This window comes from Herpailurus yagouaroundi, unplaced genomic scaffold (assembly GCF_014898765.1).
Source record: "Herpailurus yagouaroundi ecotype Mexico unplaced genomic scaffold, PumYag 77, whole genome shotgun sequence".
Lineage (NCBI taxonomy): Eukaryota > Metazoa > Chordata > Mammalia > Carnivora > Felidae > Herpailurus > Herpailurus yagouaroundi.
This window is the reverse complement of record NW_024412388.1, coordinates 96,356,213-96,383,284: the sequence shown is the minus strand read 5'-3', so window position 1 is coordinate 96,383,284 and position 27,072 is coordinate 96,356,213. Positions and strand designations below refer to the sequence as shown.

General features: G+C 50.0%; 1 long non-coding RNA gene across 1 annotated transcript; it reads right to left on the bottom strand.

Annotated features, from left to right (window-relative positions):
• Nucleotides 1-7,549: 7,549 nt before the first annotated feature.
• LOC121027689 (uncharacterized) lies at nucleotides 7,550-15,861 on the bottom strand. The gene is made up of 4 exons (XR_005788868.1): nucleotides 15,462-15,861; nucleotides 13,522-13,676; nucleotides 12,309-12,667; nucleotides 7,550-8,276 (listed from the first exon to the last, which is right to left on the bottom strand). It is a non-coding gene; the product is annotated as an uncharacterized LOC121027689 (long non-coding RNA).
• Between the last annotated feature and the right edge of the window lie 11,211 nt (nucleotides 15,862-27,072).

Sequence of the window (27,072 nt, the reverse complement as noted above, 5' to 3'; positions counted from 1 at the left end):
TTACGTAGGAGGAGGTCAGGGAAGGCCTAGGCCTGGAAGAGTGGAGGAGGTGAACCTTTCCATCCTCAGGGGAAAAGCATCCCTTGCAGTGGGAACAGCAGTGGCAAAGGCCTTCAGCTAGGAGTGTGCTTAACACACTTGAGGAGAAGCAAGGAGGCCAGAATGGCCAGAATGAGGTGAGCGAGGAAGGGGATGAGGCCACGGAGTCATGAGGCCATCTTCATCATTTCGAGGTCATGCATCATTGGAGGTCATTGCAAGGACCTAGGCTTTTCCCTGAGTGAGGCTTTAGGCAGGGGAGTGACATGATCTGAAACGTTATAAAAGGACCGTGTTGTTCCCTGTTGAGAATAGACTGAGGGGGCTGGTGCAGGGCAGGACCCAGGAAGACCACAAAAGAGAGGGTGGCAGGGATGGGGAGACGGACTGAGGTCCTGAGAAGTGCTGGATTCCGGATATATTTGAGAGGTAGAGCCAGTAAGATTTGCTGATGGATGGGATGTGGGGCATCGAAGAAAGAGGCAGCAAGGAGGACACCAAGGTTTCTGACCTGAGAATCTGGCAAAACTGAGTTGTCCCTTACCAAGATGGGATGGACGGTAGGAGGAGCGGGCTTAGCGGGAGAAATCCGGAGTTTGTTTGGGGACAGGCTGCAGGTGAGACCTCCCTTGGACATCCAGTGGGGCGAAGGGGTGAGGTTCAGGAAGAGAGCTGGCAGGAGGCACAAATAATGTGGGAAGGAAAGTTAAGAGACTGAATCCTAAGAGTTCTCCTCACAAGGAAGACATTTTTTTTTCCTTTTTTTCTTTTTTTCCTTTTTATGGTATAGGAGAAAGTGGATGGTCGCTGAACCTATTGTGGCCATCATTTTACCACCTATGAATCAAACCATCATTCTGTAACCATCACTTACACAGTGATGTACGTCAATTACTTCTCAATAAAACCAGGGGGAAAGCCACTGTGAGACTTGTCAGTTATTTAGAGCCAGGAGAGTAGATAAGGCCACCTATGGAGTGAGGGTAGATTGGAGAAGAGAGGGTCCCTAGGGGCCCCCAATGCTGAGGATGAACCTGTAAAGGAAAACCCCCAAAGAAGCCATGCTCGAAGTCACCTTGAGAGAGTCGACTTTTGTTCTCCCCGATAGCCCTCCCCAGGGGTATTCCCCAGTACCCCTGGCCCCTCGCCTCTTCCACACCCAATGCCTGCCATGTGTACCCACACACGTGCACCCACCCATTCACATACACTGAACACACTCACGTATCTCTTGGGTTCACGCCTTTGACAGGGGCTGCGAGAGTGTGGCCCACCTTTCCCAGCCTCCCTGGGGGAGGGACAGGTTTGGACATGGGTGGGAACGCTATGTCCCAGGAGGTGAGCACCCTGTACTGTTATTTCAGAATTCGTTATTGTTGGTCCTACCGATGATGCCGCCGTGTCCACGGGAGAACAAATAAGAGATTTCCTGTGTAAGTTCGTAGCCACATGAACTTGAAAGGTAGTGTTTGAATTTGAATGCCAGCAAAACCGTAGAAGCCCCATACCAAAAGAACAAGTCGTCTCATCCATGCCCCTGCCTCGCTGCACCTGTCCCAGGTGGCTAGGTTGCCATCTACTCTGTTCCTGGGATCTCAAGGAGGGGTCAGGCAGGACAGCCTCATTGGCTTCGACCATGTGCCACGTGCCAGTCATTGGCCATAGCCACGGCCGTCTTCACTTTTGTGCAATTCTTGCTGTGGGTTAAGGCCAATTTCTCCTGTCTTGTCGTTAAATACAAAGAGCCTGTTGAATGGCAACTGGCCACTCAGTCATCCTCCTGGTGTGGCCACCAGGGAGACGCGGTGTCCACGGTGGAGAATCATCTCAGACATTGCCTGCTCTTCTGTTCCCAGTGTCCTCAGGTCCTGGCAGCACGCAAAGTGGATGGGTTAAAGGGCTCCTGGCAGCTTTGTCCCCAGTGGTCTGATTTGCTGAATGGTGGTGGTCCGACTGGTTGAACAGTGAGGACTGCCCCGTGTAACAGCCATTGGGGCCATTCCTTGAGAAAGTTGGGGAGGCCTAGGGAGAGGAGGGGGCCCACCCGCTCCGTGGAGAAGCCACAAACGCATGTGCTCCAAATGAACCCCAGAGACTGGAGAAACCAAATTGATGCCATCTATTATTAGATGAAAGTCAGACACAGCAAAAATGAGCAGCGAGGGAACCCAGATGCTAACAACGTCTCCTCCTTCTGATGTTCCATTAGAGCCCCCATTTCGCATAAGCACCGTATGTCTATAAAACAGGGATTTTGGAAGCAGAGAACAGCTGACAGAGGTGTCAATAAGCCAATTTGTGGCTTGTTAGAGTGTTACACTTGTTTATCGGCATTTAACGAGACAAGACATTGATGTTAACACAGTGGGAGGGAAGTTGCCTGGACCAATAGTATCCCTTGCTGAAAATTAATTTAAGCCCTTTTTTTCCTTTGTGCCAGAAATGGTGGAGGTAATTCATTACCAAAGTGTTGAAATGCCACTGAAAATGAGCTAGGGTAATAAGGGAAGAGTCATCAGCAGCTGAACAAAATCCCAATTTAGCTTTCTTCTGGTAACCTCTTGTAAATGAGACATTGTGAAATAATATGCTTTATGGCAGCGAAGAAAACAAAGGGGTTTATTTAACTTGGGGGATGGGGACGGCTGCAGGGCTGCGAAGGGAAAGTTGCATGCACGGATTTTTGAAAAACCACAGGAGCAGCTGTCTCCGCAGCGGAGTCCACAGCCACACTGCACTGACGGAAACTGAACAGTCTATATATCTTGGACCCCCTTGGCTTGAGGAATCCCGGGTCTTGGTGAAGCCACGCTCTTTTATCAAGATTCTGTGAAGTCACTGTTGGGATTGTTTACAGGGTCTCAGCTCCATCCACCGGCCTCCAGTTGAGACTGGGCACAGCATCGCCCATGTCTGCGCCTCACATGTCCCATTTAATAGTCACATGGGGTGTGTGACCTGAAAGTGTAGTGGCTTCCGTTTTCCACTCCTTGCAAATTTTGTCTTTCCGTTCTTTACGTACCCACATTCCACGCAGGGGAAGATGAACAGGCGGACACGAAGCCAAGTTACCGTGGGCCGATTGGGTCTTTCTTCATAGGACCCCCATCATCTCATCCACTCCCTCCCCCACCCTGCTCGTCTTCCAGGCAGAAGACTTTGAACCCAGCTTGAGACTATTAGGGGTGAGTAGAGGGGCACTTCTGCAAGAACTTCACGGGACAGAACATGATTTGGACATCTGGCTGGGTTAAGCAGGCTTGTGTCATTAGCCCAGACTTGTCACCCCTCGCTATTCATGCCCTTTGCTTTGTGACTTTGCATAAAGAAGTACAGTATATTTCCCCACTCCTTCACTTTGCCTTTGGCTGTGTGGGGATGTGACCGCTCTGCGCCTAGGTTGTAAGAGACATGGGGTGTTTCTTCTCACCATCAGGTGCCTCTAACCTCTCCAAGATGGAGATGGCCAAGATCAGCTGATTGCAGGTGACCTACAGACCAATGAGCTGTATAAGAGCTTACTATTGTGTACCACTGAATACAAAATCGGAGTGGCCTGTTATATAGCAGTAGAAAACAATAATGGCCCATTAAAACCAGGAAAGAGATCCTTATGTGCAAGGAGACCAATACTTTGGAGAGAAAGACTGACTTCTACTTGAGGAATCATCTAAAATTAAGAGTCAGAGTATGTTTCCCAGGCGGGTGCCCTTCTCAGGACAAAACCTGACTCTCTCTGCCTCTGCCACCTGGGCCACTGGTTAAAAGCCTCCGTTTCACACGGAGAAGCCCTGGTGGGGCATTCCCCAACCCCTTCCCCATTCTCCCGGCATCTTAAAAAAAGAAAACAAAAAACAAAAACAAAAACTACAACCTTCCATCTGTTAGGGACTCTTTCCAAACAATGGTTTTTGAACCTGTATTAGACTCCTTATTCTATTTCATGATAGGGGCAGGTTTCCATATTAATACTTCCAGAAGCCAAGGGCCAGAGACACGGGAGATTCCTTGTTGAGGGCAGTCACCTGCCTGGACATCCTATGATTTCATGCCATCCAGCCCGCTGCCAGAGCTGAGAGCCCAGACCAGCATCCCCACTGGCCCTGGAGGGGTGATATGTCTCTCAAAGCTTTTTATAATGTGAGCACTGGACCCAGCAGCTTAGATGTGAGCCGTTTGGGGATAAATACTTGGATTATTCATTCTTCTGTTCATGAAAGGCCAGCGATCTTACGTTTCGACTAAGCATGGTTGGCATATAGAACAGAGCCTCATTTTTCCTTCTGTTTATATAAATGGACTCACCCTGCCCAGACTCCCTGCTGCAAATGTGTGATTAAAGGATTATAAAGGTGATGGAAATAGTAATCACGTCTGTTTTCAGACAGAGCCTTCCCTCATGGGGCCCAAAATGGCTGTGTTCTTATTCATATCTGCAAGGAAAGGGAACATAAGGGTACTCTCATAGAAGGGCCAGTAGGCCCCGGGAAAGGGTCAGATAGCAAATTACCCCAGGTTACCTGGCTCATCAATTTCCAACTTTGATTGTGGATGAGGGAGGGGAGGTTGCTGTCAAAACAGTTTAGAGCCTGCAGACAATAGACAACACGTCACCAGATCACTCAGACTGGGCTTGGGATTTGGACTCCCAGAGAGGAAGGACCCAGCAGGGCAAGGCAGGGCCCGGGCTCAGAGGAGCTAGGGGTGGGACAGGTTATCAACGGAGTGGAGGCTGGCACTGGAACCATGCTGAAGTCCTCTACAGCTGAGACAAAGGCCGATCCGCCAGATCAATTGGTACCGAGTCACCCAAACCACTTGTTAGGCTCATTCTATGGAAATACAGGTCAGGTTCCAGCAACCAAAGAAAGAGTTAATGTGCTCTGGGAGGTCGGTGAGGGAGGTGGGACAACACCCAAAGGGCATTTAATTTCAGGTTTCTGGGGCTCATGGGGACTTTGAATTGTTCCCAGCTGGAATTTTACCTCCTGTGTGGAATCTCAGAATAGAAAAAGTTAGGCACCAGGGCAGATGATGGGGTGCTAGCCCAGGCTGTGTCCCTGGCCTGTTGTGGGACTTGAGCTGAGTAGCCTGCCTTGTCCCAGCCTCAGTTTCCTCACCCGCAGAAGAGACCAGTACTTCCCTAACTCCCTCCCTCCTGTCATTGTTATGAAGGGCACATGACATAGCGTATGAAATCATCTTGGAAAAATCTAAGACCAGGGTGTTGTCAGTATTAGTTTGCCCTGACATGGGAAGCAGTGGAATTTTCTGGGGCTGATTTGCCAGTTTGAGGACTATCCAGTCCTTCTTCCCCTTTCCCTAATTCCCTAGTCCTGGATACTTTCTTGTCCATCACCTCCCAGCAGGGGCTGCAGTGATCTTGATAATTTCTGAGATAGAGCCATAGCATGTGAAAATGGTGGGGAGCTATGGGTCATCTGATGGCCTGTTTTAGTTTAGCGATGTGGGCACCAATGCACACATGGGGAATGTCACCTGCTGTAGGTCACACGGCTAGTTAACGCTAAGCCAGAAAGCACAGTCTGGTACACGGTGGGAATTCAGTATATGTAGGTAGTCTTTACTATTACCCCAACTATACCACGCTTTCACAAAGCAATCCATTTTGCTACTTACCACTGACTTTGATAAGAGGTTTGGGATGGGAAAGAATGAGGGTTGAAGAAGAAGGAAGTCATAACTGACGTTACAGAAGAAATTTTTAGATTAGCTAATGTCACCTTAAATGCCTCCTCTTCCAGGAAGCCCAAACTGGTCAAAGACCCTTCCCATGTTCTCATTTTATCTCCTTGTATCTCGTCCTTCTCCTGTATGCCACACCAAAATACTTCCTCACTTGTCTCTTTCCTTCTAGGCTAGGTTCCCTGAGGATACGTGCTCCTACTTTTTCAAAGTTGAATCCACAGTATTTCATGTTTAATATGTGAAGCTGAAGATTTTATTATAGTTTAGGAGTCAGTGGTGTTTCTTAGATGTTCCTGATTTCTTTGGGCCCATGGGCCCAGAAGGTCTTGGACTGAGAACAAAAAACAAACAAACAAACAAACAAAAAACCCCCAAAACCCTTAGTTTTCATCCAGTTCCATTATTTATAATCTATACTATTTTAATCAAGTCACTTACTGCCTTTAAGCCTCACTTTTGTCATCTCTAAAAAAATGGGGTATCTATGGAAGGCAACTCGTCAATAACTATCAAATTTACCAATGGATAAAGCCTTTGACGAAACAATTTCACTTTTAGAAATTTATTTTCAGATATTCTTTTTATTTTATTTTATTTAAATATTTATTTTTTGAGAGAGAGAGAGCGAGCATGAGCAGGGGAGGGGCAGAGAAAGAGGGAGACACAGAATACAAAGCAGGCTCCGGGCTCTGAGCTGTCAGCACAGAGCCTGACACGGGGCTTGAGCTCACAGACCACAGGATTATGGCCTGAGCCAAAGTTGGACACTTAACTGACTGAGCCACCCAGGTGCCCCAGTGTTCAGATATTCTTGCATCCATCCTGCAGATATACTTACAGGTTATTCACTACAGCATTATTCATAAAAGTTAAAGAGTGGAAAGACTTAAATGGGCTTGTTAAATAAGCTAATTTATATAACAGGATACCATGTAGCCACAAAAAGAATGATGTAGGTCTGTACATACTGATATCGAATAATCTCCAAAATATATCCTGGAGTGAGAAAATGCAAGGTGCATAACAGTGTGTAAAGCAAGCTTTCCATTTGTGAAAAGGAGGGAAAGACTATATATACTTGCTTGTATATGCATAAAATATCCCTAGAACATTTCTCAGGGAACCAGTGATTTTTGTCTGCACCAAAGAAGATGGGGATGGCTATGGACGGGGAAGAGGGGTCTCCCGCTGTATAGACTTTAGGACCATTTGAATTTTGAACAATGTAAAAATAAATCTTTTAAAAGAACACTAAAAGAAAGAAAAAGGAATGAAGGTACCAACCCACTCACTCCTCTGTTGTGGGAAGCATATGTGAGAATGTCTATAAAGGTAGTTTCAACTGTAGGATGAGATATCATGGGGAGACTCTTGCAGCCCCCAGGCCCGTGGCCACCCCTCGCCTCTGAACTTGAAATGGCTAGGCGTTTTCCAACCAAGATCCTGGAGCAGATTCACAGCATAGCTGTCCAGGAACATTTAGATAAAATACTTCTACTCTTCATTACCAGAGTTCTCTGGTGAGGTGGAGAAGGGGTAAGGCTCTCCCAGGAGAGTCTAGGACTGGAGTCTGAGAGCCCCGTCATGCCAGGGTCTGTGGTCAGCTGGCGGGCAGGACTCATGCTCCTTCTCATAGTATACAAGCCCATGTGGGCTTTACAGCTTCAGCACATATGCCAGTTGTGGTGACGTGGAGCCCAGGGGATACAGGAAATATTGTTCCTGCAGCTGGAAGGGTTTCTTTGTCTCCTTTATGCCCACACTAGCTTCTAAGGCTTTATTGCTTTGGCATCAAGAGGGAGATTCCACCTTAGGGAAGATAACTATGAGCTACCGACGAGGGCTAGCTATATTATGAGTTAACTGACTGACTAGATATGAAAACAACCACTGACTTTAAATCCCTTCCCCAGAGACATCTGGAACCACACCATTAGCCACTTACGCATTAAGCGTTGCCATCAACGTGCGGATCTTCTGTTTAAATTTAAATTTTCCTGGGAAGGGTAATACCTTGGGGAAAAAATTAGCTTCGAAGTACATTCCCTCATCGAGTCGATGATTATTGAGTGCTTATTCATGCCAGACACTCTACCAAGTACCTGGATATATAGGCACATAAGACCATCATCAACCTCAATAATAAATATCACAGCAATGCTGCTGCTGCTGATGGCTAACACTTCCTGAGAGCTTCTCACACGGCAGGGATGCTTCTCATCTGTTTGTAAGCATTTGCACTGGATTCTTGTAACGCATCCCGGGAAGGCGATGCGGTTATCTCCATTTGTCAGGTGAGGAAACTGAGGCACAGAGATATCAAGCAACTTGTGCAAGATCCCACAGCAGGTAAGTGAGCTGGCACACACACGTTTTATCTAACAGGTATGTTTTCCGGAAGAGGCAGCAGCCAGGGGTTGAGGGCCTGTGGTTTGCGGGGAAGGGTGACGATCCAGGATGGCATCCCAGACAATCCTCGGGCAATTCCTGCCCTGGCAATGCTGGGAAGAGCTCAAGGCTGCAAAAGACTTAAGGAGACAAGAGAGCAATAAATTGAAAGGACACCAGCCAGGGTGGCTGGTGAGCCCAGTAAACAGAAGAGGCCAGAATAAGGAAAGGGCCTGGGCTGTGTCTATACCCTCACAGATGCGAAGAAAGCAAGCTTTACCTGACACCAGCATGAAGTCTGCACCCCCCCGCCCAACTGAGACACCAAGGGAAACAAGAGAAATAAATCTGCCTTTGGCAGCACTGTGGACATTGAGCGAGCTGGCCAGGAAGGACCAAGGACCCAGCCACCTGAGGAGTCAGCCAACTGGGGAGTGAGACAGAATGGTCTGCAAAATCCTGAGCCACACTCCAAGGTCAAGCTCAGCCAAGTTGAATAGAATTGGGAACACGAGGCTCTGGGCCTGGCTGAGTGTCCCCGGTGTCTCCCAAAGTGGCCCTGAGTTGACCTGACTTCCAGGCCGGAGGCGCAGCCCAGTGCACTGAATTCAGGCTGGTGGAGGGGGCCCGTGTCCTGCTTTGTTCCCTCCTCATGCCCGTTCTGGATGTGCTACTGAAAGAGAGATGGTCCCTTCTGAAAGTGTCCCCTGCAACATGGAATCGAGCCCTGAGTAATAAATTCCTTCACTTTTCAAGTTCCCTGACAGTTCTCCCTGGCTGAAGTGAAAGCCAGCCTTTCTCCCTCCCTCTGGGCTGGACCTTCTAGGAACTGGGAATCTGGAAAGATAGAGGCAGGAAGAGGCTGGGGATTGGAGCTAAAACAGACCCCCCTGTTACCAAGCCACAATCAGAACCAGGTCTGCAGCACTCATTTGGGGTCTGGGTGTGGAGTGGGGAGGATGAGCTTTAGTGTGTTCTAGAAGAAAATGAAGCCCGGGTTGTTTTTTTGTTTTTTTTTTTTTCTCCCTGATTAGCATTTTTATTGCGTCCCTCCTATTTGCTCTGCCTGCTCATAATTAAATACTGCCCATGGTGTCTCGTCTATCTTGGTAATGTTCTCTTGGACACCGATGAATTGGATTTTCTTTATGGACTCGCTCCACTGATAGAAAATAAGACTCAAGTTCTGAGCATCCCCTGGCAGGGTGGGTCAGCCCCAGGAGGGTGTCTAGTATTGAGGTCAGGATCTTCTGCATAGAGTCTTGGACTCTGTGATCTGAGATCTTGGGGAAAAAATGAAAAAAGCACCAGGTCTTCTTGTCCTCAGAGCAGCCCCCATGAGAGGTGACCCATGGTATAAGGCAGCTGCCTCTGTTGTGCTGGGGAAGGGCCAGACTGGCAATGACTCCCGGTTAGAAGGGACAGATGGGTAGAGGTATGAGGCTCTCAGGGAAGGAGACTGGACTTTTGGCCGGGACTCCAAATAGGACCTGAGGCTGGTTCTAATCCTGCCTAACTCATCTTCGTCCCCTTCGTGTGACCCCTAGTCATGGCCCTCAGGCCACACTCCTCTTGTGTCATCAAATCCTGAACCTTCTTTGGCCTGCCTTTCTCTTGCCAGCCCCGTGGCTTCCCTCCTCCCCACTCCCCGTCCCTGTGTCCCAAGCAGAATCTTCTCTACTTCCAAGGAGGTGCCTTACCTTCTCCGCTTTTTCCTCCCCCTCTGCTCTTTCACTGAAGCCTGGCTTTCTGTCTTCATGTCTAACTTGGGCCACGAGAAAGAGTGGAGGAATTTATATCTGAAGCTTCTCAAGTGAGGGCTTATCAACCTAGACCAGCCTCGATTCAGGTGGTCCCCAGACCAGCAGCATCAGTTTGCATTGTGGGGCTTGTTAGAGGTCTCTTGTTAGAGACCTAGTGGATCAGGAACTCTGGGGGTCAGGCCCCACCATCCGTGTTTTGACAAGGCGTCTTGCACACTCAGGTTTGAAAGCCACTGCTCTAGACCAATTTCTCACAACTTTCTCTTGGTAGCATCTTCCCTGAAGCTCACATAGGCTGCGTACCTGCCTTCTCCTACCATCCATGGCCTCCAGTCACTCCCCACCTTACCCAAAGGAAACTGACCACCCTGCCTCAGACCATTCACCAAGGAGCTATGTTTGCCTCCTCCTGTGTCCCTGCTCTGTGCCTTCTCCCTGGACAATGTCATCTTTGCTCACAGAGTCAGCTGTTACCTCTGTGCCGGTAACTCCCACATGCTCATTTCTAATAGGCAGCTCCCTCCTAGGTGCTAGAAATACGCTTCCTTCTGTCCATCAGGCGTTTGACCTTGACTTTCTCAGACTCCTTACCCACCTATCTGAAACATGGCTGCACTTGGGTTCCTTATTTCACTGAATTCCCAGCCCTGGCTCCATTCTAAGCATAGAGACTTCTCTGGCTCTTTCATTTTCTTCAGCTGTCAGCCCTCCCTCCTGCACACCTCTTCCACCCTCCTGCACAACCAGCCAGGCATGGGGCCCACAGATTCTGGGGCTCCCCTTCTTGGCTGTTTCTGTCGCCATTGCTAATTCAACAGCCTTAGTTTGGCCCCTCACAACCCCCCACGACCTCTCACTTCTACCCTCCCTTCTCACTGCTCCAGAGTTGTTTTGCTAAACCACAGTTCTTACCACGATGGCCCCCCATGGCCTACAGGATGGAACCCCAGCTGGGCTTGCTGTCCTCACGCCTTTCCTGCTAGAGTGCTTACCACTGTCTTTGCTTGGCCTGTGCTCCCATCACGAGACATGCTGCTCATTTTCGTACCTCTGTGCGTTTGCTCATGCATGCTCTTGTCTTTGCACAGAAGGGCTTTCTGTCTCAAGAATTCCTTCTCAGCCTCGAAAATGCAATTCAATATACCCTGCCTGCCTTGCATGCAGTCTTCCCAGACAGCCCTTCTCCCTCTCTCTCCTCCCAGCTCTGGGCTCCCAGTGTGCACTGCTCTTGTCCTTTTATACGATGCACCCTTTGTAGTGTTCATTTGTCATGCTTCCCAGGTTGGGAGCTCCTCAAAAGTCTCTGCGGTGCCTCAGTCATCGGTGTTGTCCCAGTGCAGAGCACAGAGCATGACTCCCGGGACACAGCTGAAGCTACATGACTCCTCCTTTTGCTTGCTTCCCCCAGCTGTTACTCAAAACACCGAGCCCTATGCACATACAATCACCCATAATCTTCGGTGACCTTCTTTGTGTCACTCCCTATCACCCAAGCAAAGTGCTGGCTGTCCGGGGGAGGGTCCGTCACTCCCACACACGCCTCAGGCAGCTCTCTGACATTGGCTTTCATCCTTGTCATTTATCTTATACGTCAAAATCTCTCGCACATTAGCACGGTGGAGAAAATGAGCATGGGTTATCCCTCAGGACCTGCCTAGGGTGGTCCCATTCTGCTTTCAGCCCAGTCTGATGACACTCCCTCTGGCAGAGAAAGGAGGAAAAGGAGAGTTTCCACAATCCCGACCCAGACTGGCAAGTCTCCTGATATCTCAGACACGGAGATGTGCTGTAGGAGTCTTTCCGGTGGCGCTGGATCCTGAGCTGCCCCCAGAGAGACCCCTGTGTCCAGAGACAAGCAGCAGGCCTTAGGATACAGCTGGCTCTCAGTAGGCGTTTGTAGAAGGAGTAACAAAATGCTGAGGAACAGAAGATGCTCTCAGAGTGTCCCTGCTCGCCTGGTGTTGCCAGTTCCTGCCTTTACAGCCCAACTGCAGCGTCTTTCTGCAGAGTGGAGCCAGGAAGCAAAGAGGAAGATGGAGAGAGTCTTGGAAGGAACATTTCTCCAGGATTCTCTCTTCTACCTCTGAGGAGGACCTCTGGATCAGGAAAAGCACACTGGTTTCCAGGGCCACCAAGCCCTCCTCTTTCTTGCCCTCAGCCCTGGGCTTGTGCCCTTCTAGGCTATGGGCAGGAAGAGGTAGACAGACTAGCGTGGAGACAACTTTAAGTGAATTCAATTACCATAGCAACCAAAACCACCAGAATGGAGATTAGGCTCCCAACAGCAGTGATCCCGGCATCTAAGAGAGGCAGCGATCCAGAGGCCATCACTGTGAGACTGGGGGGCTGGCCGGGGGGTGGGGGCAGGGACACCTCTGCTCATCTACCCGCACTCCCTCCCCCACTCACCTGTGCTTTCTGGGACTCCTCAGAGCTCTAACCTGCCGAGGAGCAGATTTCCATCCCTGCCTGGAGCCGGAGAGGCCTGGAAGGGCTGTGGGAGTCCGAGCAATGAGCAGGTGCTGCTGGCCTTCCTGTGGCCTCTCATTTTCTACAGTGTCCCTTCATGGATAACAGGGCACTGGCCTGCCTTCTGCATCTCTCGGCAGAGCTGCATTTAAAAGTAGGGGCTCTGGGGTCTACTGTTTGTTTCCAAATCCCAGCTCTGCTAATGATCTTGAGCAAGTTGTTGAACTTTTCTGAGCCTTGGTTTTTTTCATCTGATAAGTGGGGGTGACGGTATCTGTTTCACAGGAGTGCTGTAAGGACTAAAAAATAAGAAAACAAAAAATGAGAATGCATATAAGGCCTCTGCACAGTAACAGTTGTTACTAATTCCATGGTGGTGGTGATGATGATAATGATGATGATGGCAACTCCAGTCCCTCCTTTCCCTTGTATATTTCCCTGCCATGAGTACCACCTTTGACAGGTGGAGGCACCCAGCCTAAGGTAGGCAGAGAAGATTCCCAGAGGCTGACAAGCTGGGACATGGTAGTCAGTTTCCTCCTGCTCCAGAAGCCCGTCAGAAACCCCGAGAGACTGCACAGGCCACCTGACAAATGACCAAAGGCCTTGCTTTCTGGAGACTTCATCTGGACCCACGAGCTGCAGTCAGCCTGGGCAAGCTCGTTTGCCCCACTGATGTTCGACAGGTCTGATCTTTTTTTTTTTTTTTTTTAATTTTTTTTTTCAACGTTTATTTATTTTTGGGACAGAGAGAGACAGAGCATGAATGGGGGAGGGGCAGAGAGAGAGGGAGACACAGAATCGGAAACAGGCTCCAGGCTCCGAGCCATCAGCCCAGAGCCTGACGCGGGGCTCGAACTCACGGACCGCGAGATCATGACCTGGCTGAAGTCGGACGCTTAACCGACTGTGCCACCCAGGCGCCCCTCGACAGGTCTGATCTTTAGCGCCTCCCAAAGCTGATGGTCTCCCTAAGGGTGGAACCCTCATCTGTAAAATGGGGATAAAAATAAAGGCTGATTTATGAGACCTGCTCTAATAATAGACCAGCTCACGTAGAACTGAGGGCAAATGGAGGCACTGTCTCTGCTACTCTCCTCTCATGTGTGTGCATGTGTGCACTGGTGTGATTTCCCACGGAGCGTGCGAGTACCTGGAGGGCAGAGAGGAGCCTCTTCATTGATGTGAGAGGAACATGAGGAACTTGGGACCTGGGCTGGGGAAGATGTCTCGTCTACCTCCAGGGCTGTGCTCATTCATTTCACAAGCGGTTTTTGAACACTGGCGAGACGGTCAGACCTTGTGCAGCTGCCGGGGAAGCCAAGATGAATACGACTCAGGAGTTGAGCTTGGAGGTGGAGAAAGAGCTCAGAGCAACTTAATCACAAGGTGCTATTTGACAGCGGGAAGTGGGGTGAGGATGCCTGGGGCAGTCATCGAGGACCCGCATCTGGATTGGGCTGGAAGGAGGAACACAGTTTGCCCAGTGGGGAAGGAGGAAGGACTCTGCAGGCAGAGAGAACAGCAGGTGCAAAGAGGGAGTGTGAAAGGGCCTGGTGTGTCTGGGGGAGGTGAGAAGTTTAGGGAAGCTAAAGCGCACGCACGCCTGTGTGTGTGTGCGCCTGCGCTGGCATGCATGTTGGGGACAATAAGGGGGTGGAGGGAAGAATGGCAGGGGATGAGACCCAAGGGTTAATTTCTCCTCTTATCTCACAAGAGGTCAGCAATTCTATAGGCCTCTAGCTACTGTGGCCTGCTGTGCTGAGATGTGTTCAGCCCTATTTTGAAAATTCATTCCCCTACTACCAGAGGAATTGTGAGCTTGTTTTGAGGAAACGCCAGCCTGTTTCTGAAGGTCTGCATTGCTCACAGGTCTTGAATGTCCCCGGCTGACAGCTTCCTCCAGCCCGGTATAAACAGCCCTGCTTGGAAAGGGCCCCTGGAGAGGACTGTGACCAGCCCTCCCTCCCGGAAGGGCTGCCTCTGCACCCCAGCTGGCTCCACGTGGCATCCCTCAGCCCTACATCGGTAGTGTCGTGTGGCCAGGTGGCACAGCCTGACCTGGGGGCCTCTTGTGCTCCATGCCCAAGCAGTCCCAAGTCCTGATAATTTTACCTCCAACTTCTTTCTCTCATGCTCCCTTTTGTCCATCTACCCACCACTGCCCTAGCAGAGGCCCTCATCATCTCTCTCCTAGAATACTGCAATAGCCTGCTAATTGGTCCCCCTGCTTCCCATCTGGTCCTCCTCAAATCCATCCTCCACACTGCCAGGCCAGAGTGGGTTTTTCTAACATAAATCTGCCAGCACTACACAACTGCCCGGAGCCTTCTGGTGGCTCCCTGTGGCCTGCAGGACAGACTCCAGCCCCTTGCCTGGGCTTCCCAGCCTTAGCCCCTGCTGCGCCCTGACTCTGGCCCCACACCCCGGGCACACGCTGGACTCATTCCTGTCTTGGTGTGTTTGCTGCCTGGTGTTCGCTTCATCCCCTCAGCCGTCATCATTTGGCTGATTCCTTGTCCTCTTTCTGCTCCCAGCTCAGATGTCATCTCGTCCAGAGCATCTTCCCTGACCCCACAGGCTGGGCCAAGCGCCTCCTCCCTGTGCTTTCCTACCTCTCCATGCATAGCCCTGGCTCTGTCACTAGGTAGCTATGTGATGCTCGCCTCCGATTCTTTGTCGGCAATGGGAATAAAAGTAAATCGACCTCATGAGATTGTTTTGAGAATTTGTGAATCTAGCTTCCCTTCACCTCTCGGGCTTCTCTGACCCCCAGAAGAGGTTGGTGATCCTAAACCTCAGTGCAGAGCACACATCCACGGTCTGTCTTCCTGTTTAAACCATGAGCTCCAAGAAGTCAGGGCCTGCCTCCATCTTGCTCACCACCATATGCCCAGCACAGCAACTAGTGGATGTTCAATAACTACGTGTTAAAGGAATGAATGGTTTGATACATGTTTGTGGAACTGGTGTTAGTGGATGAAGACCTATGGGTTCAATTAAAATGTTTCCTGAGTGCCGGGCTCGGGGCTGGGGCTCCCCTGTTAATATTCAGGTGGGACTAGAGACGCAGATAAGACAAAGCATACTCACGTGTCCTAGTCAAAAGCGCACCTTGAGCTGTGACTTCAGTTCAAGTCAAAGGAGCATTTGAGTAGGCCGAAAAGGAAGTGAAAAGAATCTTCCTGGGGAAAAACAGTTCATACCTGGCCCCCTCCCCATATCCCTCATCACGGCCTCACCAGGGCAAGCAGTACTGTGTAATTCACTAAGATGGCTGTGGTGTGTTTCCTTTTTTGTCCACTCCAGGAATCTGCAGCAAAGAGGGAACCTGCTAACATTGAGCCTGTATTTGCAAAATTGACTCAGGCATTAGCTACGATGGTGCACACTTACCACTTTAAAGATGCCAGTCCGCTTGGGTGGGAGAAGCACCCCTAAAGAGCCATGGGAAGGGTATGCACTCTGTCATCATCAAAGGACAAGAAATTTACTAACTTCTTTAAGTATGCAGTTGCTTTTTTTTTTTTCACGCTGAGCCCAGCTGTCTCCGTTCTTTATGACTCTGGACATGATTTAACGTGTACACTTAAAAAATGGAAGAACGACTTCTTAAATTTGCAGTAAATGTATTGTTCAATAGATTTGATTTACTAGTCATGAACCATAGAAGAGCCACCATGGCAATTTATTGTGATGTTGTCTCAGGAGTTGGAGTCCACTGCCTGTCTCTGCTCTGATCCCCATAAAAATAATCCAGTGAAGGGAAGACCCATGGTTTACCTTGGCACCAGCCTGGATTGTGACTGCCACACCCTCATCTGCATATCAGGCCCCCCTTTCAGATGATGAGAGCATGGCAGGTGGGAGCGGGGCATGTTCCATGGGTTTAGTGGCATTTGTTCTGAGCAGCTGGCTGGGGTCAAAAAGCAGAGGTCTCTGGGCATCGCTGCTTGTGAGAGATTTACAGGGCTCCACTTGCCTCCCTGGTGACTCTGCAGAGGAATCAAATGGATGGAAAACATGTGGGTGTGAGTGTGGGTGTGTGTGTTGAGGGGAGGGAGGCTCATAATTTAGAGGGACTCAGAAGGGTCAATCTCTTGGCAAGAACTTGTACAAGATAGTCTCTACAGATTCCTAACTGCAAGTGCCTCCTTCCTGTTCTCAAGGAAGACTTGGAAGTGTGGAAAGTTCTATAGCTGGTCAGGGCTGAGAGTCAAGGGAGATGGACTGGAGGGGTCTGTCCCAGGCTGAGGGGCAAGTAAGACCTCCTGGAAGAAGTGTTTCCAAGCTTAGGGGGACATGTAGGCCTAGCTAAGCAGAGGTGGGAAAGGTACATAGAGTTCTTGAGGAAAGAACAGCTTGAGCAAACAGGGGTAAGAGAAAGCTGGGCACTTAGAGAACTGCATCATTTTTAATACGGTAGGAACATGGGCTTCTATCAAGAGCTCCAGGAGTTGAAGGTGGGAAAGCAGAAGAAGTAAGGATTGGATAACAAATGAGACATGTAAGCTATGTGTGCTTACCTGTGAGGGCAATGAGGATTTATAGAAGGGTTTCAACCGAAGGGCAATATGGTTGGATTTGCGTTTCAGAAAGATGGCTGTGGCTACCCTGTGGGAAATGGACGCACGTACTTGGCATCCTTGGTTGGGCTTCTACTTCTGGAAAATTCCCTGTCAATCCCCAGCCTTGGCCAGGAAGCACAGCCCTGGGTCCTTGTGCGCAGGTGTTGAGGTAAGAATGAGGTACCGCCCTGCCCTCAGGAGACACAGTCCAGTGAAACAGGTAGGGCTCATTCTGTCAGAAGTCATACCGAAGCCTGTGACCCTGAGTACAGGAGGGCCACGAGTTTATAGCTGGGAAATTAACTGGGGAAGGCAGGGACAAAGACCCAAAGTCTGGGTGAGGGCTGAAGGAAGGAAAAATTTCTTCTCTACCCTTAAGTTCTTTGAGCTGGACTCAGAATTAAATTTACATGAGGCAGATTAATAGGAGGAAAAACCCAAAGTTTTATTAAGTGCCTAGGGAGCCTCGATAATGAAACTGAGGCCTAAAGAAATGACCAAGGTGGGCAGTTTTTTTCTATTTTTTTCAGACAAAGAGACAATAAATATATGAGGAATTGATAGGATAAAGAAAACAGATGTTTGGGGGCTTTCATTAGTAAGGAGTTCTGAGCGGAATTTGGGCTGAGGTAGCAGATTAGTAAAAAAGTAATAGTTTTGTTTCTATAGTTTTCTTGCCTTTAAAGCTCCTATCTCTGATGATGAAAATGTCTCTTTACTTCTTAGTGCAGGGAAGCTGCCTTTGATATGTGAGATTTATTTCCTGCTTTTAGGGAGACAGAGAAGGGTCTGAGTGTCCTTGCACTGGCTGTTCCCCAAGTAGATCAATACAAAATAATCAATATGACATTGTGGTACATATTAGGCGACCTGCTCTTGGCCCCTACAGGGGAAAGGCCCCTTATGCCTGTGGATCATCCTCTGTCCTCTGCGTCCCCGGCCCTTCTGTGGGGATTTTCAGGGAAAGGTACATTGCAAATGTTGGGTCTACATATGACGTGGTCCGATGGAACTTTCTGTGATGACGAAAATGTCCTCTCCCTGTACTGTCCAGTGTGGTAGCCATTAGTCACATGGGGGCTACTGAGTACTTGAAATGTGACCAATGCAATTAAGAAACAGATTTAAAAATTTTACTTTTTATAGCCCTACGTGATCAGCAGCTACTCTATTAGCACAAACCTAAGATGTGAGATCCTCACAGGCAGTTCAATCAAATGCTGAACATGTAGGAGATTATTATAAGCAATTCTGATTTTTTGTACCTGGAGGCAGTGTGGTGTAGGGCAAGGCTTTGAACATTGGCATAGTCAGCTTAGGGTTTAATCCTATTTGTGCCACTGTATTGGTCAAGGTAGGCTTACTGCTCTAACACACACCACCCATATTTCAATGGCTTAACATAATAAAAGTTCGTTTATTTATTTATTTATTTATTTATTTATTTATTTTACTCACTTCACAATCCAGTGAGGGTTCAGAGAGGTATCTGCTCCACACAGTCCTCCAGGCTCCCTCCTTCCTGTGGCTCCATCCTCCCTTGGGCCTAGAAATTCTCTCCATTCAGCCAGTGGATGGAGAAAGAAAGAGAACATGTAGGATTGCCCTGGATGTTTTATTTTTTTATGGGACTGGCTTATATTGCCTTGGCCAGAACTCAGTCACACGGCCAAACCTGACTGCAAGGGAACCTGGGAAATGTAATCCAGCTATGCCCATGAAAAAGAACGGAGTTCGATTAGCATCTAGTCAGTTTCTGTCTTGGGTATCGACTAGCTGTGTGACCTTGGGCTCAGTTTTCTTATCTATAAGATAGAAGTAAAATCAGAATTGGTGAAAGCTGCATGCAATAACACCCGTGAAAAATGCTGAGGCCAGTTGGGATTCACGACGATGATTTCTGCCTCTTAGTTTGGGTCTCATTTCAGTTATTGGGCAGCAGCTCAGCTAATACTCAAAATCTTGCGCAGGGCAGTGCCTCTGCGTGACATTTTATGTATGTCCCTTTGTCCCCAGGGAGCAGGACAGATTTTGGACAGAATTCACCAAACCCTTGAGCTTGACTAACTTAGAGACTAGCCCTGGGACACAGATGCAGACTGGTCAAATGTTCTTGGCATCATGGGGGGAGGTAGGAAGTTCTTCTCCCCTGGAAAGATGTACTATGTTGGTCATAAAGAAGGTGTAATTACTGAAATATTTACAGATGAGATTATATTTCATCTGTAAGTGAAATTTTCTTCAAAATTATCCGGGGACGATGGTAAGCAGGGGTATGGATAAAACATTATAAACCTTAAGTTGGTAATTATCAAAGTGAAGTGATATGTTCATGGGGGGATATATTACACAATTCTCTCTTCTTGTGCATATGTTTGTAATTTTCCATACTAAAGAAGTTTTAAGGGCCGTGAGGATCCTTTTTTTAACAAGGTTTTGCAGAGAAGTCCAGAAACTTCTTATGACCTTGCAGTATGGGAATAGTAGCTGACTGTCATTGTTTATTTGTTGACTCACCAAAGCAATTAATGATTTTGCAGCTGGGTCTCCCACAAACCCAGTGAGGCAAAAACGCCAACCCCACCCTTGAGCTCTGAAGAAAAAATGCATTTGAGGGGGAGTATCATAGATGTGCAGAACTGGAAGGGACCTTGGCATGCAGGAGCTGTGTCGGTTTACCAAGAGGAGGTTAGTATAAAAACTTGGTGCACAAATTCCTTTATTACGACACTTTTGCAAAGGCTGCAGACTTGATTTTCTAGCTCCAGGATGCAGAAATAGAATACAGAAATACTTTGTTTATGGCTGCACTAATGGGGCCAGTATTATGAGTGGACAGTGACTCTGTGGCATTGGGAAGAGCCTCCTGTCCCCTAAAACTTCCCCCCCACCCCCGTATTACTCTGATGGATGCCTGAAACCCCACCTACTCTGTTTCATTGCCTTCATATCCTGTTAAAAATGACTACTGTAGCCCTGGGCAGGACAGTCACTTACACCTTAGTTTAAATGATCTTATCAGTTTTTGCTGATGAGGAGGGAATGGGGAGAGACAGGCACTTGAAGCTCAAGGCTGCAGAAACGGGGTGCCACACAGTGGAGACGAGCTAATAGAAAAGGGTATCTGGAGACAAAGTTTTCTGATTTCACACATTTCCCAGGGCCTCAGCATGAACCAGAACCGCATGGAAAGAATTTGAGTGGCCAACCTAATCTTCTTCACAAACCAGCACTGAAGCGAGCTGTGCCCAAGATTTAAAAGAGCACGTTTCAAACGCCTGTAAATTCAGTTACAGTATGATAGTAACAGCCCACATCCTTGTTTACAATTGCATGAGATATGTTACACACATTATGTAATTCAATCCTCATGAACCCTATGAGCTGATACCATCATTATGATCCGTGTTATAGGTGAGGGAACAGAGGATCAGAGAAGTAAAGTGGCTTGCTCAGAGTCACACAGTTTGTTAGAGTCAAGATTTGAAGCCAGGTCTATCCCAAGCCCATGTCGTCACCATTAAGTCTCCACTGTCCCAGGTTTCCTGATGTGGTGTCCATACAATTTTCTAATTAAACACCAGCAAGCTTCGGTCTTGGCATCTCCTTGAGCCAAGCCAGGGTTTTGGCTAATGGGATTTTAACAAGCCCCCGTGCCAGTTTTTAGGGTAAGCATAGTCACAGCTGCAACTAGGTACCATTTCCAACTGATAGAATCCTGGCTATTCCCAAGGAGGCGATATTCTGGGGATGGCGTTGACCTTCTGCCAGAAAGGAAAGAAAAGAGTTCTCTAAATACCAATCTGGTTCAAGAGCAGAACACTGGCCAAGTCTCTGCAGGTAGCATTGACTGAGGCTCACTTTGTAGATTCGTAAAAGGCTGGAGGAGGGGGGCTTTGAGGCTCTTTTCATCTAAGATCAGCCAAAAATTGAACACCCTGAACCTTTCTCTCTGTCCTCATGCCAGTGCTAAAGATCAGTCAGGACCCGGAGGCTGACCAGTTGACAAATTTATCACATATTCTCAGTTACACACAATCAAGGGAGCCAGGTGAACGAAAGTTAAAATAATCCTAATGTGAATTTATTGAGCCTCTGCAGTTGCCAGGCACTGAGGTAACATATTCAGAGACGAGTAAGACATGGTCTTTGCCTTTAAACAGCTTAAAGCCAGAGCATGAGACCACCATGCAAACAACCAAGGTAATAAGGACTTAATTTGAAGAACCACTACGGTAGCCCAAGAGAATGGCTAGTTCCTTCTGGGGGGTCAGGGTGGACTTTACCAGTACGTCTTACGTGACCTTTGGGCTGCGTGTTGAAGGTTTCGGGCTGAGTGGATGCTTGCTAGGAAGACAGATGGAAATAGGAAGTGGTGGGAGGCATTTCCAGAGGACAGAACAGCATGTACAAAGGCACGAAAAAGTGGAAGGACGTGCTTGGGTCAGGTAACAGAGAAAAGGTCTATGTGCTGGAAAGAAAGGTGTGTGAGTGGAAGGAGGGAAGGCCAGAAAGGAAGTGAGGGGGGTGTCATGATCAGAAGAGGGTGTTTTCGAGGAAATGATCTATCGCAGAAGATTGAAGGAGGCTGGTAAGGTGAAGCAGAGAAGTACCTGTGTACACAGATGGAGATGCCCAGTAGATACTTAGGGGGAGGAGAAAGTTCAGGAAAAGATCATCAGCACCTGAATGAACTTGAAACCAGGGGCTCCCATCAACTTTCCAGGGAAAAGGGCAGACGGAGTAGGGAAGAACAAGGATAGAGCCCTGAGAAACGTCAGTTTCCCAGCAAATGGAGCCACCAGAGGAGACTAAAACAGTTACTACATCTATGAGCTGTACCTTCAGCCTCCCCCAGCCCTCCTCCAAATTGTCTCTAGCAAGAAAATGAGCAAATGATTAGGGTGTCTCTCTTCTTTCCGGTGCCGATGTCCCCTTCTCAGACTTGCTTTCCTTCTTCCCATCCTTTTCTTCCTTCACTTAGCCTCTTGCCTTCAGGGAGGTCTTGATGAGCAGAAAGTCCCCCATCACGGATATGCCTCCCCGGGATCTGCCTGGGTTCGAGCAGGCATCGGGCTGGCAAAGGTCTCTTGGACAGACTGACTTTTGGAAGATCCACTGGAGCCCATGAATTTTGATGACTTCTCATTTGCCCTAACTGGTCTAGGCATTTCGACTAATAAGATGACCACTCAGGCAACTACTGGCCTCCCTGGTGGGGTTAGGGATGTAGGAAGTGTGGGTTTCCCCCACTCCCTCAGGAAGGTACCAGAAGTGTCTGATGGTTTTGAGTTCAGCCATCAGGGCCTGAACAAGGTGGACTGATTTTGAGGCTACAATCTCAGTCTTAACACACTGAACCCTGTCCCACACCCAACCTACACAGGCCAGATACTCGAGAGGCCAACAGAGCCAGGTCAAGAATGTCCTCTCAGGGCAAATCTTATCTGACTGAGGGGGTCTCTCTATTCTCAGAAGAGCAAATGACCAGCAGCCTTGGGGAGTGGAAAGAGGGAGGATTCAGAGCTTCACTCTAGGTGTATAGCCTGGGATGCATCCCTTAGCATCAACCGCCTTCAGTTTTCCCATCTATAAAATGGTAATAATACTTATGGTGCAGGATTTATAGGAGACATGGCAAGAAGTCCAGCATACGGTGGCTCTGCTACTTAAGGCCAATATTAAGTCTGATACAATTCAATGGCGTGCAATGTTGCTTTAGATCCCTTGGACAGCCTTCCTATTCTTGGTCTTTTACTGTTCTCCTCTTATTTGTGGCCTCATGAGTTCCCACCTGTGACCTTGAGGAAGCCACTTAACCTCTCTGTGCCTTGATTAGATGCTCAAGGACTGAGGGAAATGAACTCAGATGGCCAATGAATGAATGCTGATATGCCCAGCTACAGGGATAAGGGATGGAAGGCAATGGCCAGACCAAAGCGAGAGGTCCCCAAGCCCAAGGGGAGACTAAAGGAGAATGAGGGGCCACCCCCCACTGAGTCCTTCACCAGATCTCTACTTCTATAAAGCCTTGATTAACGTGGTTGGGTAAACAGGGGAGGCTGGGTCCATATGGCTAGCATAAAATTGGCCCCCACGAAATGTCCCATGGGCTTTCCACCTGGTCCAGCCCCTTCTTTATCCCATCCCTGTGGCTCTTCCTCTCTGTCTTCATCAGAAGTTCCCCGCTTCTGAGGCGTAAGAAGTCAACTATCTCAATAAGGTGAACTTGACCCGTTGTGGGCTGTGGCCTGGCATTGTTCTTGTGACACGCGTGGAGGTATGTGTTTGCCTACGTCTGTGTATATAATCCAGCAGTTCTGACTTCTTCCCAGGAAAACCTCCTGTTTGCACCACTTCTGCCTCGGACAACAACAGCAGCCAACAGTTACACTGTGCTTCTTACGTTCCTGGCACTGTTCTTGAGTGCTTTATCTGAGAGTTCATTAAATCCTCCCAAGGACCCTTTAAGGTAAAACAGTAGTATTTATTGTCATTTTATGGCAGATGAGGAAATGAAGGCACAGAGAAATTAAGTAGCTTCCCCAAGGTCACACAGCTAGGAAATGACAGAGGCAGTTTCAAACCCAGGAAGTGCGACCTCAAAGCCTGTGCTTTTTACCTCCAAGGTACACAGCGCATTGAATGTGGAAAGCCTGCAACCATCGGAGGCGCAGTCTCTCTCTCTCTCTCTCTCTCTCTCTCTCTCTCTCTCTCAACTCCTGGGCCAATATGGGGCAAACTACTGAAGTAAGACAACCACAAGCAGCGGGGGGAGGGAGGGGGCGACCTTAAGATCACTCTGAGGCACAGCTTCAAAGAGCAAGCCTGAGCAGAGCGGCCCTGGGAAATAGCTGTGCAGATACACCAGCCTGGCGTGTCAGCACAGAGGCTGTTGACTTGGAGCCGGGTTGCCGTTTAACGTCACAGTCCTCACAGTGACAAGCTCTGCAAATAGTGGCCAGAACCACGGGACTCAAGAAGAATCCTCATGTGTGCACAGCTTAGGAAGGACACACAGACACGGAGAACAGTCATCCATAGGAGCACCATCTTTAAATAGAAAAGATAGCTTGAAATACACTCAGTGCACTCTTGCTAGCTGGCTCTCTCTCTCTCTCTCTCTCTCTCTCTCTTTCACATACACACATACACACACATGCACACACACAGACAGACACATAGGGCCACGGCCAACGGAGTGACTGAACAAATGCCTGAGCTGTGCTGGTGGCAAGGGGGAGGAAATCTAGTGCCCCAGCAGCTCCTGACTTTCAGTTCCTATTTAAAATGTCTGAATTGGGAGCATGGACAAGCTCCCAAATTAGCTTTTTAAATAGAAGCTGAGAGTTAAAGGAAAAGCGGCCGTGTCATGGGGGAAAAGCAAGTGAAAATCCCGGCCAGGCCAGGCCAGAGGCAGAGAGGGGGAAGGTGAGGCCATGCAGTTCTGGAAAGATGCAACGGAGGGTGGCAGTCGGTGGGAGGGACAGCATCTCCTGGGCAGTGGCTCCTCCAGCTGCCAGAGTCAAGAAGCCTCCTTCCTGCCCATCTCTTGGTCTTATTTTCCAGATCACCTGGTTGTGAGAAAGGTCAGTAAATAAAAAACATACTGGCCTAGACTAGAAATTCAAATCTTTCCAATTTCTGTCTAGATCCTCTGGACAGCTACTTCTCTTGAATGATGAGATGTAAGCCTGGGCGGAACAGGGCCAGGTGTGTGTAAGGGGGGAGGGGCAGGGAGGTGTCAGAATCAGTGTCCTGTCTTTATTTTTTTATTTTTTATTTTTTTTTCAACGTTTATTTATTTTTGGGACAGAGAGAGACAGAGCATGAACGGGGGAGGGGCAGAGAGAGAGGGAGACACAGAATCGGAAACAGGCTCCAGGCTCCGAGCCATCAGCCCAGAGCCTGACGCGGGGCTCGAACTCACGGACCGCGAGATCGTGACCTGGCTGAAGTCGGACGCTTAACCGACTGCGCCACCCAGGCGCCCCTCAGTGTCCTGTCTTTAAATACAACTTACAAGGTGCAGGAGAGCACAGTGGTCCCATCAGTTGACCACTCTGGAAGAGGAAGGATGCCCCCAGCTAACTGTTCCAGAAAGCCTGTATGCTTTGGGGCAGACCCACCCCCTGAGCAACACAAAGGTGGGATGTACAGGAGTTCAAATGCGGGCAGGAATACAATACTGGGTTTTAACTCTCCCCAGTTGGACGTGGCGGTGGAGGACTAAAGGCAAGTGCCCCTCCCTGGACCTGCCCACCCAGAGTCTGGGGCAGTCCCGGGGTCAAAGCAGCTGAAGTGGATAGTTGTGAGAAAATTAGCTCTTCCCCAGAGGGAAGGGAGGAGGGAGGTGGGAGCAATGCCAGGGCCTTCCCTGAATTCTTCCTCTGTCTGCCAGGGAGTGGCAGTGTTGTTAATCATTATTACTGTATGTAAATCAGTATGCAAATCTCACACCGCTCTGGGACTCCTGGCAAATGCTAATGGATCCCACGCCCACCTCTTGAAGGACCAATTGTACACCTTTCAAACCGACACACTGAAGGGGGTTTTGGGGAGAGTGGCAGGAATAAGGGAAAGAAGGGCGCCAGCTGCCAGGAACCCACAGCGGCCTAGACCACAACGACCGACCCCCAAACTGTCACCTGGAACAGGGCTGGGCTTCTCACAAGCCAGAAACCCCGTTCCGGACTCAGCGAGGTTCTTTCTAGCACACCCTCGCCTTCACCGCACACTTTGCTTTTCTGTGTCTGTCTCAGGCTCTCCACACTCCACCTCTCCCCACTCAGAACTGTGATCTCTCAAGCCCTGTGTTCCGGTCCTGCTGAGGCACGGAGTCGTCTGGCTTCTCGAGTGGCGGGCTGAGATCCCGGGATTCCGGGCACCGGGGCCGCAGACCAGGGGAAAGCTGGAGCCGCGGGTCAGCACGGTCTGGGTCTGCGGGGACTGAACGTTCCGCGCGCCGCGGCCGGGAGTGTGGGGGAGGCTGGGCCGGATACCACACTCCGGGATGCTCCAGGCTCCATCCGCCGGGCCCTTTGGGCACGTGCCGACCTCCTGCTCCCCATCCTGGGTCGAGGCACAGGGCAATGGGGATCCGTGGGCTTTGGGGAGGGACCCAGGGATCCGGCGGACGCAGGCAGAGTTCATCCTCCCAAGTCCAGACTCTCCGATCTGGGTGCTAGGAACACGTGGCAGGACAAGAAGGCGAAATCCTACCTTCGGGTCGTGCCCCTCGCGCCCTGGGAGGAGAGCGGCTCTTACGTGGGATAAGGGCAGTATGAGTCCCCCTTGGGATCTCCAGCCCAGGCACACGGCACTCGGAGCTGAGTCGCGGCGAGCCGGGAAGCTTGCGCGGTGGCTGGCTCCACCTCGCCAGGTGGCGGGGCTCGGCCGTGAGCAAGTGCTGGTGTCGCGTGGACAGTCGGTGAGAAAGAGACACCCGGCTAGCTCCACACCCCCCCCCCCGCGCGCGCACGCACCGGGGCTCCGTGCCGCCTCTCCCCGGGTCCCCAGCATACACGCCCCCGAGCTCACACTCGTGCCCACTCCGTGCTCCGCCCCCACCCCAAGCCGAGCTCACCTTGCCACGCTCACCCCCGTGCCCACCCTCGCCGGCACACGCGCTTCCACCCGCGCTGGTACACTCCGCCACCTCCAGGCACACCCTAGGATTCCTCCACTCGCCCGGGGAGACGCACCAGGCTCTGCCTCGTCTCCCCGCCCCCCGCTCGCGCGCGCGCCCCTCTCTATACACACACACACACACACACACACACACACACACACACACGCACGCACTCACACACACCCTCGCGCGGGGAGTCACACGCCCTCGCCCCGGGCACCCTCCCTCGGCGAGCCTCCAGGTCCTCCTCCTCTCTTCCTCCGCTGCCTGGCGGCCCGCGCTCTCCGGCCGGGCCTGGAGCCGCTCGGCCGGCGGGGATCGGCAGGGAGCGGAGGGCGCAGCCTCGCCGCCGCCCCCGGACTCTCCTCTCCGCCCCGCCCGCGCCGCGCCCCCAACGCCTCCCCCTTCGGGAGAGGGACCTCGCCAGGCAGCCCGTGGCCCGCCGGGCTCCGCTCCGCGCGGCGCCGGCAGCGGCGGGGGCAGGGCGCGAGCAAGGGAGCCCGCG